The sequence below is a fragment of the Vicia villosa genome, unplaced genomic scaffold (genome assembly GCF_029867415.1).
Source record: "Vicia villosa cultivar HV-30 ecotype Madison, WI unplaced genomic scaffold, Vvil1.0 ctg.004764F_1_1, whole genome shotgun sequence".
NCBI lineage: Eukaryota > Viridiplantae > Streptophyta > Magnoliopsida > Fabales > Fabaceae > Vicia > Vicia villosa.
Window position 1 is genome coordinate 1 of NW_026706510.1, and position 20992 is coordinate 20992.

At 35.0% G+C, this 20992-nt stretch overlaps 1 long non-coding RNA gene across 2 annotated transcripts; it reads left to right on the forward strand.

Annotated features, from left to right (window-relative positions):
• The first annotated feature begins 17639 nt into the window (after positions 1-17639).
• Positions 17640-20643, forward strand: LOC131642299 (uncharacterized). 2 transcript variants are annotated; one of them, XR_009295834.1, is made up of 5 exons: positions 17640-17964; positions 18059-18248; positions 19570-19724; positions 19814-20188; positions 20399-20643. It is a non-coding gene; the product is annotated as an uncharacterized LOC131642299 (long non-coding RNA). The 2 variants fall into 2 exon arrangements; XR_009295835.1 differs by having other exon boundaries at positions 19814-20174.
• The last annotated feature ends 349 nt before the right edge of the window (positions 20644-20992 follow it).

The window sequence follows — 20992 nt, forward strand, 5'->3', positions numbered from 1 at the left end:
AAACTTTGACGAAGAGCCGACTTCACGTTCTAACATTTTCTTCTGTTTCTTGAGCTGAGCGTTCTCTGACGTGAGCTGATCGATGATCCAGGAAGCAGGAGGGATATGATGAGAAAGTGATGATTGTGTCACTTGTCGATCGAGTACTTCAAGTAACTCATCCTTCCTTCTTAGGATGTTTTGAATCTCAACATTTTCCATGTTGACAATTCGATACTTGTTCCTCCAAGCATTCCTTTCTTGGCATACCTTGTTTAATGCCGCTTGCAGTTTTTCAACGTCGGTGGAGAAAAGGTAAATTGGTTCCCTTAGGGGAATAGGTTCTTGATGTTGATATGGCATCCTGAGCTTGAATGCTCTGACGCGTACCCATTGAAGGTAAGGATCCAGGGAGATGCAAAGATGTTTTCCTAACAATCTTCTCCCTTTGCTGTGAACAAGACGCCAGGCTTGGACAATTTCCTTCTTCAGCATGTTGCCATGATCGTCGATGTTCTTGAAGAACAGACCCTCCAATTGGATGTTACTTGGTATATTTTTCATGGGATAGCCGTATTGACGACGGGCTAAAGCTGGATTGTAACTAATTCCTCCCTTAGTTCCAATAACGGGTATGTTGGGAAAATTCCCACAACTGAAGATGATCTTGGTTTCGTCGTTGTCAGGACTACACCAATCAATGTCTGTATGAGTGAGAGACATGATTTTCTGTGACCAGTAAAGGCCATCCCTCATATTCCAGAAAGAGCTAGACTTTGGCAGGTGCGAAACGAACCATTCGTATAACAACGGTACGCAGCATGTGATTAATCCTCCTCGCTGCAGGTTTCTTGAATGCACAGAGTGATAAGCATCCGCAAGCAAGGTTGGAACTGGATTTCCAATTAAGAAGATCTTAATTGCGTTGATGTCGACGAAATCGTTAATGTTAGGGAACAAAAACAATTCGTAGATAAGCAAAGCCAAGACTTCCTCAAAAGCGCTCATATCTTGGATGCTGACGAAGTACCGAGCTTGATCAAACAGGAATTTGGAGGGCAATCATTGAATTCCTCCTCTACTCACCATATGAGTTCTAATGTCGACTACGTTCAAAGGAGTAGTTGCAGCAATGATAATGTCGTCAGGATTCTTTTCCAAACCGGAGTACGGATCTTGCGCGTACACGGGTATTCCAATCAGACGAGAGTACTCCTCTAACGTAGGCATGAGCTGATAATCTGGAAAGGTGAAGCAGTGATACGTTGGATCGTAAAACTGTACCAAGGTGGGAAGGATCCCAACCACCATGTTGGTATTGAGCAAAGGCAGAAGTTTTCCATACTTCTCCTTGAAAGCCTGGGGGTTGACCACCAGTTTTCCGAGTTTTCCCAGTTCCTCGACCTGGGGAATCTTGAAGGTGTATTTCCTAGCTCTCTTTCTTCCGTAATCCATGGTATAGATCCTTAAGTCCTTTCTCCGTTTCTCTCTTTCTATGAAGTTCAAAACGTTCGTTATTTAGTTTCCTTGAAAAACGACTCGAAAAAGACTCTTTTTGTTTTTAGTTGTTTATTAATGAATGATGCATGAATGCATGAATGCACACACAAGAGTTTTAAACAAACATGGCGTTGAAGGGTATAGTGGTCATGAAGTCCAAACGCAATCCCGCCCCAATGGTAAACTAAGATTAAGGATTTTTGTACCTGTAGAACGGGTTCTAGGGGTCTCAGAGTTTTTGCTCAACCTTAAAGATACGTTGATTGGTATCTATAAGAGAGTTTTCTCCGAGTGTAGTATCTGCGTGACAATTACTTCCGTAATCACCGCTCTACGTCCTAAAAAAAAGGCTTTAAGTGGGGTTAATGTGTTTCTAGGTCCTCCTGGTACAAATCAGTCTCGGAATGCAGTGGCGCAGTTAATCACAACCAGCCAGGCAAATCCCAAGAGTAGACTTGGAAACCAAGATTAGAGGGCCTTCACCGGGAAGACATCCTCCATCCTATCTTATGTTGCACTCAAATCCGGGTATAGGATTTCTCACCACAAGGGGGAATCAAGCCCTTTCCCGATACAAAATAAACAAAATAAACAAATATAAATGCAGCAAACACATGATATGACACAGAGGTTAGGCAGGACCTCTCTTGTTTGAGGGGGAATTTGGCATCCCTAATTCCTCATTGGGGCTGGACCAGCAACAGGTCAACCATTGGTTTGGATGAAAAACCAAGGTTTTTAACACTTATATCCCCAGCAGAGTCGCCATTTTTCTGTGGTGTCGTTTTCTTTACCTCCCCGTTTCACTTGGGAGGACGGCACGCTAAACCCTTCACGCGAAATTTGGAAGGAGAATGCGCCCGTGGTGGGATGAATTTTGTTTCAGTTCTTCCTACGATATCACACGAACTTTCTTATTGGTCCTACGAGTAGGAAAGGGAAAAAAAGATCTCAACTAAACCCTAGGAGTTTGCTAAGTGTGGGGATTTCACCTAGACTAGAAATTCTGGAGTCCGGGGGGTCGGTTATACATAGGGAAGTGTTTAAACACCCTACATATCTGTAGTACTCTACAGGAACCTTCTCTGTGTCATTGTGATTGTGTTTGCTGCTAATGATTGGGAAAGTTTCTCCTTTGTGTTAGGAGAGAGAATTGAATTGATTAAAGAAAGACAGACAGATAGACATACTGACTATTTTTGGTATTTTATTAGCTCGCTGAGATTCCTTGTGAACCTCATGCCTACATATCCCTAGTGGAAGTCAGAGCTTAATGTAGTTCGGGGAACTAACTAGGGAAATTACTTGTTTTTGGTGCCTTGCTTGAAGCTCAAGGTTGAAGCTTGGAATTAAATCTCTGTTTACAGTAAAGAGACATGAAATCATCTTTACATAGAGGTATTTGTACTATTCTACCACAAACATTTAAAAGTGACAGAAAAGCTAAAAAAATGATGTTTCATTAAGAGGGGAGTCTACTTGGTTGATCAAGTATGACAGCCATCGTGCCTCTAAAATGAAAGAAAGATGCTCATCCAAATTAGGGAAAGTGTACAAGTCTGGGGATGTGCCAGAGCATGTCTTTCAGAGTCCTAAATGGGAGACTTTGAATGAAATTGAAATTGAAATGTTTGTTTGTTTGAATGTGGTAGAGTAGTAAAAATATCTCTCTATAGAGATAAGCTATGTCTATTTACTATATGAAAGATTTGACTTTAGCTGGCTTGAATGAGGCCCAAGCTTGAGGCTTTTTGATTGATTTTATTGACTTATTGAAATGATAACTCTACTGGGGAGTATTTAAACTAAGGAGTTTTTGGTGTTCTGTACGAAGCCCAGAATTGAGGCTGACTCTACTTAGGGAGACTCTATTTGGGGAGATTATCTCCTAAGAGAATGAATCTTTGATTTTTTGAAAGACTGATTTTGGAGGCTAACCCTTTCCAGGGGTTTTGACTCAGCTGGAGAAATTGTCTGTTAAAAGACTGACTTTATCATGTTTTTTGGAGGCTGACCCTTTCCAGGGGTCGTGACTCTTTTTGATTAATTGACTTTGGAGGCTAACCCTTTCCAGGGGTTGTGACTCTTTTTGATTAATTGACTTTGGAGGCTAACCCTTTCCAGGGGTTTTTATTGAAATCATGGATTGATTTGGAGGCTAACCCTTTCCAGGGGTTTTTATTGAAATGATGGATTGATTTGGAGGCTAACCCTTTCCAGGGGTTTTGACTCTTTTGGTGAATGGCAGAAAGATTATCTAGTGGAGACTTCTTGTTTAAAGCCCAAGATGAAGGCTGACTCATGCTGAGGATAAGCAAATATGGATCCTAGACTCTGCTAAGGAAGATTGATGAAGATAAGGGTGACAGAGACTGTCCATGTCTCTCATTCCAAAAGGTGTACTCAATGCAAAATTGAGACAAACTTGGCTTGTTAAAAGTCTGGTTTAAATTGGAAGAAAACTCACCAGGGTAGGCTAAAAGGTGACTAAAGACCTGTTCCTATGTTTATAAGAAACCTGATGGGTCCTTGTATACAAGCTCAAGAGGAAGCTGGAAATGCTTTTAAGAAGCCTGTGGGTCCTTGTACAAAGCCCAAGAGGAGGCTAATCGAGGGTCCTTGTTATAGCACAAGAGAAAGCTATGTAGTTTTGAACTTATTTTGGCTCTAAGCAAATGGGTAAGAGGTTTCACCGGGAATAATTCCTCTTTGGGTGGATGTGTCCTATATTTTTGGATTCTAAGGTTTTTGCCAAGATGTTTCACCGGGAATAATTCATCTTGGGGGTTTGAACTACAGATCTCTAATTAGGAAAGAGCCTTCACCGGGAAGACATTCTCAATCCTAGGTCATATTCCTATAATATATATATATATATATATATATATATATATATATAGTTTAACTGTCCTAAGGTTTATACTCAAACGTAGTTCTAAACTAATATATATGCACAATTTATAATTGACAGTAATTTAAATAAAGACTGTAAATTGAAAGCTTGTAAAGCCTAACCTGGATGGAGTGGAGGCCTTTGAAGAAGTATGTACAAAGCTTTACCAGCAATTGATGGATAATAGTTGAATATATATATGATAAACAGTTAATGGTTTTTGAAAACAGAAGAAGTGAAGATGGACAAAGGTCACATAGGTATCTGAAGAGTTTCACCGGGAATAATGCCCTTCAAATACGAGAAGAATGTTTTGAAAACAGAAAGAAGATTTTGAAAATACAGTTTTGAAAACAAGCTAAGAAGAGAAGGTGTTTGGGACTTACACTCTATTAGAGGCCCAGTACTTTATAGTACTGGTGTAAAATTAGTTTTGAAAATGATTTGAAATAATATAAGGTTTTGTTGTTTGAAAACCTTAATTATTCGATTTATTTGGAGATTGAAAACAGTTTTGAAAATTGACAGAAAGTCAACTTAATTAAGGTAAAGAAAAAATATCTATGCCTAATTAAGACCTAAATAATTAGGGTTTTATCATAAACTTTATTCACAAAAATAATTAGGTTAAAACAAAATGAATATATGCATTTAAAGTATTTAAGAAAACACTTAAAACATACTATTTTAAACCTAATAAAAATATATGAAATAAATAATATTTTTATGATTTTTTTGATTATTCATAAAATAGATATATTAAATAACAAGTGTGTGAAAAATGAAGTGAAAATGATTTAATTTGATAGGTTAATTAATTGTGTAAAGTTGTGAAGAAATCAAATGGGAAAAGTGATAAAAAATAAGGTTTTGTCACCTAGAGGGATTGAACTCACGCCCTCCAAGTCACACACCCAAAACCAAACCACTGGGCCAGCGCGCGCATGGTGATAGTAAACTGACTCCTTTGCAACTCATATGTTATTCAAGTGTATAGAAGCAAAAAAGAAAATAAAATCAAAAGGTCTGGGGCGAGGGGGATTCGAACCCCAGACCTTGGGCACGCGCAACACACAAACACTCTTTACCACTGGGCTATCACGTTTTAGTCGTTTATGAAACAGGTATCATTCAAAATAAAATAAACTCAACCCTGAATTTGAAATTTGCGCGCCACCACCATTGTCATCTTCAACCTCAAGTTCTCAGATTTTGAATTTATGAACTTGCTCATTTCTCAACCATTTGCAAAGATGTAAAGATGAAACTTATTCTAAATTCACTCACGATTCTAAATATGTAACTAACATAAATTTATATCAACTATATCTAACTAATTTACCAGAAATCGTGAAGAACCCTAAATTTTGAAAATCAAATTAAATGACTATACTGAAAGATAAATGAATGATGATAGAGGGTTTTCAATCCTCTGATGATGCTTAACAAGATAGAATCGAGCTTTATCACAAAGAGTGCTTAAATTAAAGAGGTAGAGTTCAGAAACTTACCTCTGAAAATGGAGGTCGTGAGGATGATAGAGAGCACCTGGGCTTGTATGAATGATCCCAAAAGCTTCCTTGTGGTTCAGTGATGCTAACTGAATGCTTGTTGTAACCTCAATCCTCCTGAATTGTTCTATGGACCTCCCTCGATTTGAGCTTCAAGTGAACATGGAGGGTGATGATTCTTGAGTTAAAGATGAGCTGCAGCCATCTGAACAGCTTCACTACCTCCTATGGAACATGCCTGGATGCTTAGCTTGATTGGAAACCGTCTGAATTGCACTATGGACCTCCAACTGCAACTGCTCCAAAGTGAGAGCAACAATGGTGTTCCTCCACTTACAGAAGTGATCCAGGTGCTTGGATCACCTCAAATGACCTCCCTTGAGATGTTAGAATGCTTACTTTCCAAAGATGAGCTCTGGTTTGAAGAAAACGATTCTTCTTGCCAAAGAACTTTGAAAAACAATAAGCATGAGAAGAGAAAGAGAAGGCAAGGAATTGAGTTGCTTTGGTGTGTTTTTCTACTGAAGTATGCTCCCCTATTTATAGGTAAATGGTTCAGTACTGATTGAGAGAGTGAGCTTGCTTAATGAGAGAGTTTTGGTTTCTTAGCCAAGAAGAAAATTTGAAAAGATCCTAAATGCAATGATGCATTTTCGGGCTAGCTTCCCCAACCATTGATCTTGTATGATCCAAGGGAACATTTCTGATTCAGAGGAGAGTTCTAATTGGCCTAGAACAAGATTCCTTGATGATTCATCATTTGCCATAAATTCAAAAATGCAATCATTACATAATCACATGCCTTTGTTTTTGGGAATCTTCTCTAATCCTTATGCAATGATGAATTTGGATGTGTGGTATGGTTTCAGATGTATTAGAGGTCGTGTAGCATCACTTAGTGAAGCAAAATGCACAAAATTGCAAAGTTTCAAATTGTACATGACCTATAATTTCACTTCATGAGGCCAACTTTGAACAAGCATAACTCTTAGCTCAAAATGAATTTGGAGAAGGTTGAACACAATTTGGAAAGCCCTAAACATCTACTTCAAATCATTAGTTTGGAGTTTCTTCAGAATCCTTTGGCAAATTTGTGAAAAATGAGGCCAAAGTTGGAAGAAAACTAGGTTAAAACACTTAAAAAAATTTCTAAGTGTTTATGACCTAAAACTCCAAAATTTCCAAAACTCTTAAATGATTGATCTTTTGAAAAAAGTTCCTTTGTAAGATGTTGTTTTATTTTGCAAGATCTACAACTTTCATGTTGGAAGTTTTTTGAGTTGTGTAGGTGAAATTTTGAGTTCTCACCATGCCTTAAAAAACCCTAATTCCCGACTTTTTGCTCCTTGATGAATTTCTTTGAATTTCTTTGGTCAAATGACTTTAATATCCATATATTGATGATATTGATCCTTGAAAGTCATGGTTTGACCAAAAATCTCAAAAGTCAATGGTGATCCCATACAGTTGACTTTTTCCAAATAAGGTGAGATTTTGGACTTTTGTGTAGAAACAAGATCTTCTCCTTAAATGAATGATGTAAAGGGATTATATTGAGGTAATAGAGACTCTTGGATCATGTCTTGAGTTTTAGATCCATGCCCTGATTAAAAGTCAACTATCTTGGGGAATTAGGTCAAAAACCCTAATTGTCGACCAGAGGACAATGATGACTGTAGACTTTGAATTGAGGTGTAATGTCCAGTGGATCTTGTCATATGAGTTATTTGAAGATGATTGATGTCTTTGAATGGTCCCCTAGGGCTTTTTAGGGTTTCCCAAAAGTGTTCCCTGATTTTAGTCCTTGATAAGGCTCCAAACCCTGGTCTGTTGATCTGAGTAATTCTGTACTTAGATGACTGGGTGTCTAATCAATCATAGGTGAAATAATGAAGCTCTTGAGTCTCATGATTGTGTTAGAGACTAATCCTCCTATTGATTGATCCTTTGCTTGAGTTTTCTTGTCTTTGAACACCCTCGATTGAATGTCAGACTGCTCTGGGTACTTACTTTGACTTGATGAAAATCCTGAAGATATGTCATCTCAGGGGGGTCAAAAATTAGGGTATGACACATCCCCCATGATTTAAGCTAGTAAAACACACAGGTTGCTAGAAAGACACAAAAAAACTAGAAGAACCACACCAAAACCAAGGCCCCTAACCCTAAGGTTAGGAGTTTAAGCCGAAGATCTTAATGCGTTAAAACTAATTCATCGTGTCAACTACCGTGTTCTGGAAGATTGGTTATAAGAGATTCTTTAGGTTAAAACTCTTTGAACACAAAACTCTAACAAACTCAGTAACTTGAAAACGCCATGGTTTTGCCGATATATTATATAATTACATAATAAAAGTAATATATTATAGACTTATATAAAATTAAATATAAAAGCAAAATAATAATAAAATAATAAAATCATTAAGTTCTATAGTACTTTGATGTAAGTAAAAAAATCAAAGTCAATAAAAAAAATTAGTTATATTATTATCATTACAAATATAAATTATTATACTAGGTTCTCGTATTAATATATTCTTGCTTACGAAATAAATAAATTATTTATCAAATAACTATATAATAAAAGTATTTTATAATAAAATTATATATAAATAAAAAATATGATTCATATTTGAATTATAAAAAAATAGTCAAAAAAAAAAAAAAAACCAAAAACATATATCACGAACTTTTGTAATACATATATATATATATATATATATATATATATATATATTCAAACAATAATGTATTAATAAAACTGTTCACACAATGAACCAAAGAAACTCAAACACAAAGTCATTATCAAAATAATGTATTCATAAAACTGTTCACACAATAATGTATTCATACCTATATGAATAGTTGCTGAATATAAAATTGATACAATTCCTCTATGATTTCTTCCAACTTAAGTCTCGTGTAAGAAGCAGCATAGAAGTCATCAAAGTACTACATAACAAAAACATAATATGAATGATTTAGTTAAATGTAATAAATTATAAGAAATTATCTTAAGTTATAAATCCATACCGTGATTGGAATCTCTAATTGATTCGTTTGAATGATTTCTTTCATTAACCTCAAAACATAGTATCCGCAATCTGAACTGTTTCGCTGTATCGGACACTACATAGAAAAACAACTAAAATTTTATAGTTGTCTTGTTTTATCAAGTAGCATAAATATTATAAGCAAAATTGTGAAATTAATGTACCTCCACTTTGATCCAAGTAATGTTGTTTGATTTAGTCCGGGATACCTATGCGTCTCTTTGAATTCGGAACACTTGTATTGATCTAACAAAAATATAAAAGCATATATTTAGATCAATCTCACAATTAATTAAATATATAAATATACACGAATATTTAGAACGATCCCACTTACGTATCAATCATTGACTTCATAGCCGGATAATTGGTCCACTCGCCATCTATCGAATTCGTAAAATATATCACTTCTCTTATAGGGTTGATAGAAAGCAACAACCAGTGTGCTCTATAAATTAAAACAAAAGTTTATATGAAAATTTTGCTACGCAAAAGAAACAAAGATTAGATGAACCAAGAATGAGAAACTAACCCTACTGGTCGGGTATTATACGCCCAAAGAAATAGACTTTCTGTATTGCCAGTGGACAGGAATCTATCGACCAAGCGCTGTATAACTGATTCCGGTTCCGTAGCAATTGTCATTCTGCTGTAATGGGCGGAAGACACGAAACGGAAGTTGTTTGACAATGCACTCCCGCGCAACACTTTGTCATACAACAACCTTAAATAAAAGCATAATAAACATTAGATTATTTTCATTGAAATGTGTAAATAAATTGTTCAACTAATTAAATAATATATCGGATGAGTGAATATTACCGGATGTAAGAGTGAATATTACCGACACCTAGTTGTTCATGCGTAAAAATCTCTTGCAAGTCATCTAGTGCAATATTTGACAGGAACTCAATACCAAAGATACCTTCATCCATATTAATTTCACGGAAAGCACCATCCTTCAAATCGGACATATCAACAAGTGTTGCGAGCGTCGTCCGGTATCGAGGCACGAAAGCACCACTTTTTTTCCCTGGCTTCGGAGGACCCTTGGGTGGTACGCTACGAACTTGTTGCGTCACTTGTTGTGACCCACGAGCAGATGCCTAAAAACCATATAACTTAGGTAAAATATGAAATCATGCAGTTTTAGATTCAGATTATATATTAACACTTTAAATGTACCTCTTTTAGTGATGCAACAGACTCCTCCTCCTGTAAAATCCCTTTACCCTTAATTGCGGGTTTTGTAGGAGCAGTCTAAAATTAAAATGTAAAAAATAATTAACGTAACGGTTCAGAATTGACATTCGAACACTAAATGATTTATAACTTCTTTTCAATATACCTCATCACCAATGATAATGAGCTCCGAGGGCCATGCAACAAATGACCTTATTCCATCTCGCAACAATGTTGTCTCTGAGACCATGTCAGGTATCGGTAGCACCACATCATGATCTAATACAACATCAACTGATACTTTTAGGTGTCCATCCGGGAGCGGTTTATGGTGAAGTAAATCTCCCAAACTGTTGTGCACTTTTCCCTTGCCAACTAGGCGATAATTCGGTGACGATAAGTATATTTGGCAAGATAAAATGCCCTAAACTAATAGTAAATATGAAGTCATTATCATTAATAAAATAGAACAATTGTAAGGAAAAAAATTTATAATTACCTCAGAAAATTTTCTTTGACAGTTGATACTAGCTTTATCACTAGTTTCTTTTACCGATGAAGTATTGCACTTTTCTCTCATATACGTATCTTTATCTCTTTGCAATTCAGAGACTTGTGCTTGTAATTCCTGCAATTTTTGCAACACTTCTTCATTGTTAGGATTTCTTCTCCTAGAATGCTTGTAAAAAGAGGATGGAGTCACACCATGACCTTTACCCCTCACCCGACCGGGATACTCAGAAACATCTAGTGCTCTACTAAGTACGCTCCTATCATCCTAGTCCTCACTGGTGGATACCGATTGCGACATGGTCTCATGTAATTCATTTACATTTCAATAATTATTAGTGGAGATAAAAAATCAATTATATATTAAAAAACATTTGATTTAATTAAAGACACAGTGTTATACTTTCACATTCATCGTAAACTTTTTGAACATCGGGATCGACAACTCGATTCTTGCCCACACGAGCTTCCTTCCACAACACATGTACTGGAAGTGAGGTTTCCTCACTTTTCGTCTCCTCTAACTATGCATTGACACAAATGATAAAATCGTCAAATAAAACACATTTAGACAATTAATTAAAACGCATTTCTATTTACTTACAATCTTTTCCTCTAAGCGTGCATATCCCAAACGCCTTTTTTTGTATGGATACGCGGGTTTTGATGCTCTTGCACTATTTGTGGCACTCTTTTTCCGAAAAGCTTCATCTTTTTGCTCTAAAAACTTAGCCCAATCTTCTTCATCAGTGAAGAGCTCATATTTTTTTGGTCGTCCCGGTGCCTCTTCAAAAAAGTTTCCATCTTTATCCTTAAGATAGGTGTTTGTTAAAAAATCTTTCCACCCTCTATATCTTTTTCTGGCCAAACCAAGTATGTAGCGTTTACGCTCATCTGGTATGTTAAAAGACCTCTGCGAAAAAACATACGCATAGAGTGTGTTTGTATAAGTAATTTAAAAAAATTATCGTCAAGATAATAACAACAACCATATATGATACCTTAAGCTCGTCCCAAATCGTGTCTTTTTTCTCGTCCAACTCTTTGCTTTTTCAGATTCTATTTAGCTACGGAGACTGGAATATGCATACGAACAAGTGTACCAATATAGCTAGTCAACTTTGCAGAATTAGAACCAATTGCTTGGTTATCAGAATTCCATTCCAAATTATATATTAATCCTTTGTCTCTATCTCGAATGATTCCCTTCATAATGGTGATGCCTCATGCAACTTCTTTTGATGATGTATCAGGTGGAGGATTTCTATCCGGAGCATCTCTATCTTGTGAGTTTTCTTGATTACTAGCCATTGTACCTGTATCAAACAAACTAAAGCACATTAGTACACTAGTAATAAGTTAACAATATATACAATTCAAATGGAAGTCAAACCATGCATGTACAAGTAAATCGGAATCAAAATCGGTGAAATCAAAATAAGCGTCAAAAAAAGAAAGTTGTCGGAATTGAACGAAATTTAGATGGCTATGGTAAAACGTCTTCACGGACTAAAAAATGAAGTCGGTTTTCCGAAATTCAGACCCTAAGCCCGAATTTTGATTACGGGAAGAAGTAAAACAGATAAAAAACAGTCCCAAAATGTAAAGATAAGTGCATGAGCAACTCCGGAATCGTCAAAATAGTATAGTTACATGTAAAGAAGTCGACAAACGGATACATGGTTCAAAAGTTATGTACAAAACGAAAATATGCACCAAAATTGAATAAGTATTGTAACAATCGGAATACAAATTAAAAAAAATATACAAATTGAATATATAACAATCGGTACAAATTGAATAAAGCACATTAGTCGGAATATGTATACTATTACATTTTTCACTAACGTCTCTTTCTTATATCGAAGGGCACCGTATTTAGGACACTCATTCAATGCTACATACTCGTTTCGAAACAAAACGCAGTCGTTTGGACATGCATGTATCTTATCATAGCTCATGCCAATAAAGGACAATATCTTTTTGGCTTCATACGTTCGATTGGGAAGAACATTATCCTCTGGTAGCATATCTTTCATAAGGGCTAATAACTCTGTGAAACTTTTATCCGACCATCCATTGTCCGCCTTTAAGTTGTACAACTTTAATACTGCAGACAATCTTGTGAATTTTGAACAACCATCATACAACGGTTTCTCTGCATCGCTTACCAACCTCTCGAACATTTTGGATCAATCCTCAAGATCTTCTTCAAGCGCTTCTGCAATCTCTTCGACTCGATCATAATTGTATGTGTCTGTGCAATCGTCGTTTGAAGCATACTTCGTATTACACCTCGAATCAACATTCCCGTTACTTATCTCACCATGCAAACTCCAAACTGTATAACTTCTATCAATTCCAAACCGTAGTAAATGCGATGCCAACTGGTTCCCATCAACCTTACCCCCATAAAAGCAACCCATGCAATGACATGCCATTCGAATCGGGTCTTTGGCGTGCGCATCCACAAACTTAACGAATTCCCATACCCCTTTCTCGTACTCTTTCGATAATCGGTTTGAATTCATCCATGTCTTATCCATGTCTTAATTAAGCTAAACAAAAACGATCAAAATTTCACTCTTCACAAGTAACCCGTATAGCGAATTCAATTCACAAAGTTAGTAAGTTCATCACTTAACGATTAACGAAATTGACATCAAGAATATTCCACATGTCGGAATAATGAGCAAAGCTCTTGAGCCTCTTTCATTTCTTCTTTGAAAGTAGATAACATGACTATAGTTTTTGTTAGAAAACATAAGCCAAGAAATTGATAGTGCATGAAAAATAGAAGAGCAACTTATTATCTTGGAATTTTGTATCCTATATTAACTCTCTAAACACATAAAACTAATGAGCTGTCAAGGAGGGTACTCTTATGTTTGTAGTTTACCATTAAAAAAAATATAAAAATCAAGTGGTTACAAAAAGTAGGTGCATGTGATCATATTATAACACATCATAATGTCAGTAGAATGTGTTTCTGTCAAAACGAAAAGTATAAACGGAATGAATCCAAAGAAATAAAACGCAACATATATAATCACACAACTTCAGACAAATTCATCATAATACCAGTAATTTGAGAAAGAAATTTACCTCTGATGTTACCGAACTTAAGAAAATGCCAAACGTCAAACTAGGCCAGGAAACGATCATACTTTCACTCTACACAAGTTACCCCTATAGCAAATTCACAAAGTTAGTAACCACCAAGACAAAATCAATTGAAAGAAATTTGAAATACTAACTTTCCTTTTAATTTGCAATCACAACTATACAAATTTGTAGCTTTTGAGTTTAAATGCGATTTTTACATCGAAATTTGTTATTCAACTCACTTCTACATTATTGAGCAATCATATGCATATGAATCCAAGTGTCTAAATATATGACATAATGAGAAGCAATTGAAAATCTTATTTTCTATAAGTGCTCAAAACATGGTTAACTTTTATGATTATCTGCAAGTGATAGCATAAACATAAATTGTTTTGAAATCAAATGACTTGAATTATACAAGACACGTTGACTAAAATATAAAATTAATTGAAATTTAAAATCACAAAATTAATATTAATAAAGAACTATAAATTAATATTAATAAAGAGCTATCTCACGTGACATTAAAATCTCTCTACGAAGTATCTTGTATCAGGACCAATCTAATAAGTCTTTCTCAATCAATAAATGGCGTACTCGTTTTTCTTGGAGATTGACTCCACCTCTTGCATTAAAATTGGGAAGTCTTACTAACAATGACTAAACACTTAGGGTGTCATATTCAAACACATGCCCTTATGATCCAAATTTACTAACAATGAGTGAAAGACAGCGTATCATGTTCAAACATTCTATATATTCTTATTAGTATTTATTTACTACAATCCAAACTTAGCAGCTACACTTGCTCTTTATTCAATTACAACAAAATTATAATATTACTATCAACATTTGCCACTTTCATTTCTATTCCAAAAGTTATCAATATCAAAAAGTCATATTGCATTTCTCCAATTTACATACCTTTCACACGTATGTGTAATTGTAAAAATTCTAACAACCCAATAAGTATATTCATGTGTAAGGTGATTTTGAAAAATATCTAAATTAAATTTAACATTATAACAGATATCACCTAATCAATTATATCTGCCATTTCTCCTTGTTGCACAGTTAGCTAACCCTAAAAAATATCAGACAATATAGCGCTTAAGACTCGGAATTCAGAACCACCAACAAGTTAAAACTCAGAATTCCCCAAATTGAAATGAAAACAAAAACTAGGTTAAAAGTGGTAATCAATGAAGAAGTAGCAAAAACAGAATGTGTAGTACCTGTTCAATGTCGGGGATTTGGTTTCCGGAACAGAGTGGCTGGTGAGAAACGAAAATATGCGGCACCGGAGAAGACAGAAGGACGACCGGAGAAGAGAGAGGGACGACCGGAGAGAGGCAGGAACGAGGCTGGGGACGGCGGAGAGTTGCTGGTGAGAAAGGAAAAAAATGCGGCACCGGAGAAGAGAGGTTCGTATTAGGGATTTGGGATGAAAAATATAATAATGAATCTGTCTGAGGGAATTCTTTTTTTTTTTGTTTTAATTAAATGGGCTTAGACAGCGCTTTGGGTAAAAGCGCTCTCGTACTCCCCCCCCTCCCTTACCAGTGCTTTTAACAAAGTGCTTTCATTACCCCCCCTTTACCAGCGCTTTCATACCCCCCTATAACAGTGCTTTCTAAAAGCGCTCTCGTACCCCCCTTTTACCAGCGCTTTTGTGAAAGCGCTTTCGTAACCCCCCCTTTATCAACGCTTTTTTTCAGTGTTTTTTATTTTGTTTTTAGCGAAGCCTATGGCAGCGCTTTCCCTAAAAGCGCTTTCGTAGGGATGCTGCTTAAAGTCATATTTGGCGTAGTGATTATAGTTCAATTCACATATGTTTGCAACAGATACATATAACTAAATCATCTCTAACATAATTAAATCAGAATAAGACCGAAATTCTCAAAATCCGACGAGCGGACGGTCCTAGTCCTGCAAAGTATGAACAGAACAGCACGGTCAATTAAACTAAATTTGCTCAAACACAATCAAAGGCTCCAACACAAAGTCATTATCAAAATCCGTCACACAATAATGTATTCGTAACACTTTTCACACAATAATGTATTCATACCTATATGATTCTTTGCTGAAAATAAAATTGACACAATTCGTCTTTGATTAGCCTCAAAAATAAAATTTAGAGCAATTAGCCTTTTTACAATTGTAGAAAGTTTACTAAAAATATCCTGCCTATCATATACAAAAAATGTGATTTCATTTATATGTTTATTTTCTATCAAAGTATTGGAGTGATAAAATCAAACATTCAATTTCTGCGAGCATTTTAGTATTTGATTGATTTAATTAAAATTTATAAGTTTTATGATTTTCTTTTTTAAGTTTCTTTGTCGGTGTCTCATACAAAAGCTTTATAATATCAAAAGGGAATCTAGATTAATATACTTCATTTTCTATATTAAACATGAGTATTTTATATTATAAACATAATCAATATGAAAACATAGGCATTTTGACTCCATTTTTCTCTTCAAATGAATCTGATATTGGCTTTGCAAACTGACCCGCCATTCTCCCCACCTAATGAATTCAGCATACATCCAATCAAACACACGCTAGAACCATGTCATTCTCAGTTGAATACTTAGATGCATGAACCATCTTACATTTTACAACCTAGTTGAATACTCATTGCATGTTAAACTAATAATCAACCTTTAATCAAGTGAAAAAGTTTTCAACAATTTAGGGCTACCTATCAAACTCAGAACACGAGTTCACAACAAGAATAACAAACTCAAAGTAACTACAACATCAATAACTGAGTTGGATAGATGGAAGAACACATAATCAAACATCAAACTTCAAACTCAGATTTTAGAATATAGTCCTTTCCCGCATGCGGAGATCTTGGCCACACGTAGTTCTTGTGGTTCAAACTCAGATTTTAGAATATAGTCATTTCCCGCACAGGATCTCGATAATTGTTCTAAATTTTTAAAGATTCAAAAGTGATGAAACTTCTTAAACAGTTGGCATAAAAGTTAGAAGTTGCAGAAAATTGAGTATTTTTCACTCTTTTTAAGCCAATGCTATGCGTTCCTAATTTAAAAAATATATATATCATCAAATCATCTCAATTCATTTCATTTGTATCTTGGAATTTTCAGTCCAAAGCAAGGAAATACAATATATTTTAATTTAAACCATAAACCACAATTCTAAAATGATGAAACAGTGTTGAAACATAGGTACAAAATTTCTTATAAAATACTCATGTTTAATAGAGAAAATGAAGTATATTAATCTTGTTTCTCTTTTGATATTATATTAATTTGGTTTTCCAAAACAACACATACAAATGCAATTTCTATCTCTCGGTTTTTTCTTTCTGAACCGAAATGTACAACTGCAGTAACAAGCTCACAAACTGATCCTTGAAATCTCTGGAATTAAGAGGAATTTCAATAGTCTCTAGAAAACGAATTGTTGGTGTTAATTTCACGGATTAGGGTTTTGTGATTCTGAGAGGAAAATAGCGTGTTTTGTTAATTTTGTTTTAGAAATTTTAATTTTAAATTAGCTACGAGAGTGCTTTTCAAAAGCGCCTTTGTAACCAGCTTCACTACTAAAAATAATACATTTGGTTACAAGATTTTACATCAGGTATCAAGATAACTGATGTGAAAAATATTTATCAAAGGATTTTACATCAGATTTTATAACAATTTGATGTGAAAAAAATTTGATTTAGTGATTTTACATCAGACATTTAATTCCACTGATGGGATAAATAATGCGGTGGCAGTTTCGTAAATAAAACAAAATTGTATTATAAGGGATTTTACATCGGTCCATTAAGCAGCCGATGGGAAATGTTTTTCTTCATGGGCCTTTATATCGGTCCGTTAAGAAACCGATGGGAAATGTCTCGTAGCATGGACCTTTACTTCGGGCCATCTAAAAACCGATGGGAAATGTCTCCCATTATTTTTCCCTAAAACCCTAGCCTCCCTTCCAACACAAAAATTATTTTGTTTTTCTTCCTTCTTCTTGTGCCGCAACCTCTTCTTACATCCCACGACCACCATCCGTCGATTCCAACATCTCATACGACAGCTCCGGCAAGCACCTTCTCTCTTCCACTCTCGAGAAAATCAGAGTTTGGCACGTCCGCCAAGGTATCTGCACCAAAACCCTAACTCCTTCCGTTCCATGTCGCGGTTCTTCCCTCGCTGTCACCTCCATAACCTCCTCCCCTTCCATATTGGTAATCACGTCACAAACATCTCTCTCTTTATCTCTATTGTGAAGTGAATTTGTTATTTATTTCCTCTAATTGTTTATGGTGATGGTATTGGTAGCATAAGGATTTGGGATTCTGAAAAGGGGACTTGTGAGACTACTTTGAATGGACATAAAGGAGTTGTTACTGCTCTTCTTTATAATAAGGTTGGTTCATTACTTGCTTCTGGTAGTAAAGATAATAATGTTATCTTGTGGGATGCTGTTGAAGAGACCGGTCTCTTTCGCCTCCGCGGTCATCGCGATCAGGTTTGGTTTTTTTCTCTTCAGTTCTAATGCTGAATTTAATTTTCAATTTGAGCATCGTTTGGATAAATAACATAAGTGCTTATATCATAAGCACTCATCATATATCACTAGTTGTTTATGTATAAGTTAGAAGTTATTTCTATAACAAGAGATAAAATGTTTAAAATAAGTTATCTCTTCTGAAAACATTCAGGTCTACTAGAGAGATTCATCGTTTGCATTTTTTGATGAGGTAGAGTGGCCGAGAGTGATATCAAATATAGAGTCGAGAAACAAAATTAAGGTGGTTGTCCTTACAAATGAACTCACTGTGAAGAAGACAACAATTTATCTTGTATATAATGAACCAAGTGATGAAAAGGCGAAGCACTGCGATGTGCCCGATGAGAATGGCATTATTTCTAGTGTTGATGAAACTGTAAGTAATAGTGGTCTTTATGTGCATTTTTTAATAAAAAGATACTAAGAATCCAGCCTGAGATAAAAAAAATTGTATCTACTCCTAAGAGCTTCAAACCTGATTTGGCTGCAAATCGCTTGCAAAATGAGGTTCATATCATTTAAAGTATATTAATTTAAAACAAATAATTCCATTAAAATACAAAACTAAAAAAACTATTCAAAATGAACAAACATAATATTTGTTTTCTTACTAAAATTTATGTGATCTGTCACATATCAGGTTTTTGAAATTGATTTATTTCGAGTACTACGTGACGAGTTGGGTGAAGATTTTGATTCTATCGTATCAAAGAAGGTTGTAGCAATTGCAGGAGATGTTGGTATTGAAAATTTAGGAATAAAAGATGAAAAGCTTTAAAATGAGATGTTTGAAGAGATAGACATTATTGTCCATTCTGCTGCAACTACAAATTTTGATGAAAGGTGAAATATAATTTTCATAAAAATAAGATAATTTAAATACTATAATTAGTCAAATAAATCTCATCATTTGAGTATAATAATACTTTATTTCTCTATAGATTTGACATATCTATGGGTTTTAATTCAAAAGGAGCTTTACATATGCATTGAACTTTGCAAAGAATTGTCAAAAACTAAAGGCTTTTGTGCACATTTTGTGTCTTCAATTTATTTCAATCATTTACTAATTATAACATAAATCTTGTAACTTCTGGCATATGTGTGTGGAGGGAAACTGAGAAAAAAACACATTACAAACTTTGTTTTTTTAAACAATACTCATCAAATATTGATTTACTTTATTAAGTCCACTTAACACTTTTGGTATCTTTATGATCTTCTAACTGGAAGATGTTACTTTACACAGTTCACTTATCACTCCTTTCATCATGTTTAGATATTTGGCAGGCTCTTCTTCCCTCTTCCTTCCCTTGCTCGGACTGTTCTGTTTTCACGGCCATTCTGGTTCTGTTTGGCTGGCGGGATCATGGTTTGGTCATCTCGGACTCGGTGCCAGTCTTACAAACAAAGAAGAAGCAACCCTATTCTAAGGTACAATTCTATATTTTTTTATATAACATTTATTGTACTTTTCCTATTAATTTGACTATTTGCGATACTTTCTGCTGATGTACTTATAGGGAACTAGGATCCACAAGCTCTCAAGGAGTCATTAATCCAAAATCTTTTGAGGAAGACCCTTTTTGATTCATAGACAAGAAGTGAAGAAACATGGTCACAAGAGGCAACCGACATTTCTCCGAAGGACGGCTTGATTTCAATCAACATGGTTTGATTCTAGTTATATCAAATTCCTGAAGCCATAGGATGATGATTCCAAACAAGAGACGAAAAAAGAAACTACCAAAGACAAGAGCCAACAAGAAATGGAATAAAAGTTAAAAGGGTATTATGAACAAGTATTAAATACAAGTATTTCGGTCCATATATTCAGGATCAGTGAAGGGATTTCCAAAGGATTTCGACAAAGCAAAGGCTTGGGTGAGAACAAGATTGTATGTGCTTCGTTATTTTTTAACCTTATTTTAATTGGCTCAATTTGCATTGCAATGTGATTTATTCGAAAGCTTATGTAATAAGTTATTTCTATAAGCTCTTTCCAACCGTCTTACTAGTGGTTATGCCAGAATATAAACTCAAATAAGTTTTTTTAAACAAACCTTTGCTTAAGTTTTTGTTAAATGAGTTTTGTTTATTTGTGGCAGGTGACTGATGTTGTATTTGTGGGTTTTGGGAAAAAAACTAGTTAGTTCATCCAAAGACAAGTTTTTGAGAGTGTGGGACATTGATACAGAGCATTGTATGCAAATAGTTGGGGGCATCATAGTGAAAATGTTTCTACAGAATTAACACAAGAAGATTTGTATGATTTGCGACTCCGTTGGGCAAAATGTTTCTTTGAGTTATATAAAGAATAACTTTATGTTTAGTGTTGTTATTTTGTAGTAGAAAAATGTGTGTAAACCTTTCTTATCATTTTGTACACTTGTGTATCCTAAATTAATACTTTTGTATATTTTGACGAATATATATGCATCTTAGCTATTTTGTGCAGTTAAATGTGGTATGTGTGCTGTGAGAAAATTAGGTAAAAAAAATTACAGGTTAAAATAGGGAAAATTGGAATAACAGTCAAATTATGCTAAAAATCAGAAAAGATATTACATCGGGCCGTATTAAAAACCAATGTAAAATGTATTCTATTACATCAGGAGCATCTGAAATCCGATGTGAAATGTAGTCTATTACATCGGGTAAAATGAATACCCGATGTAAAATATGGCGCATATTTTTTTTTA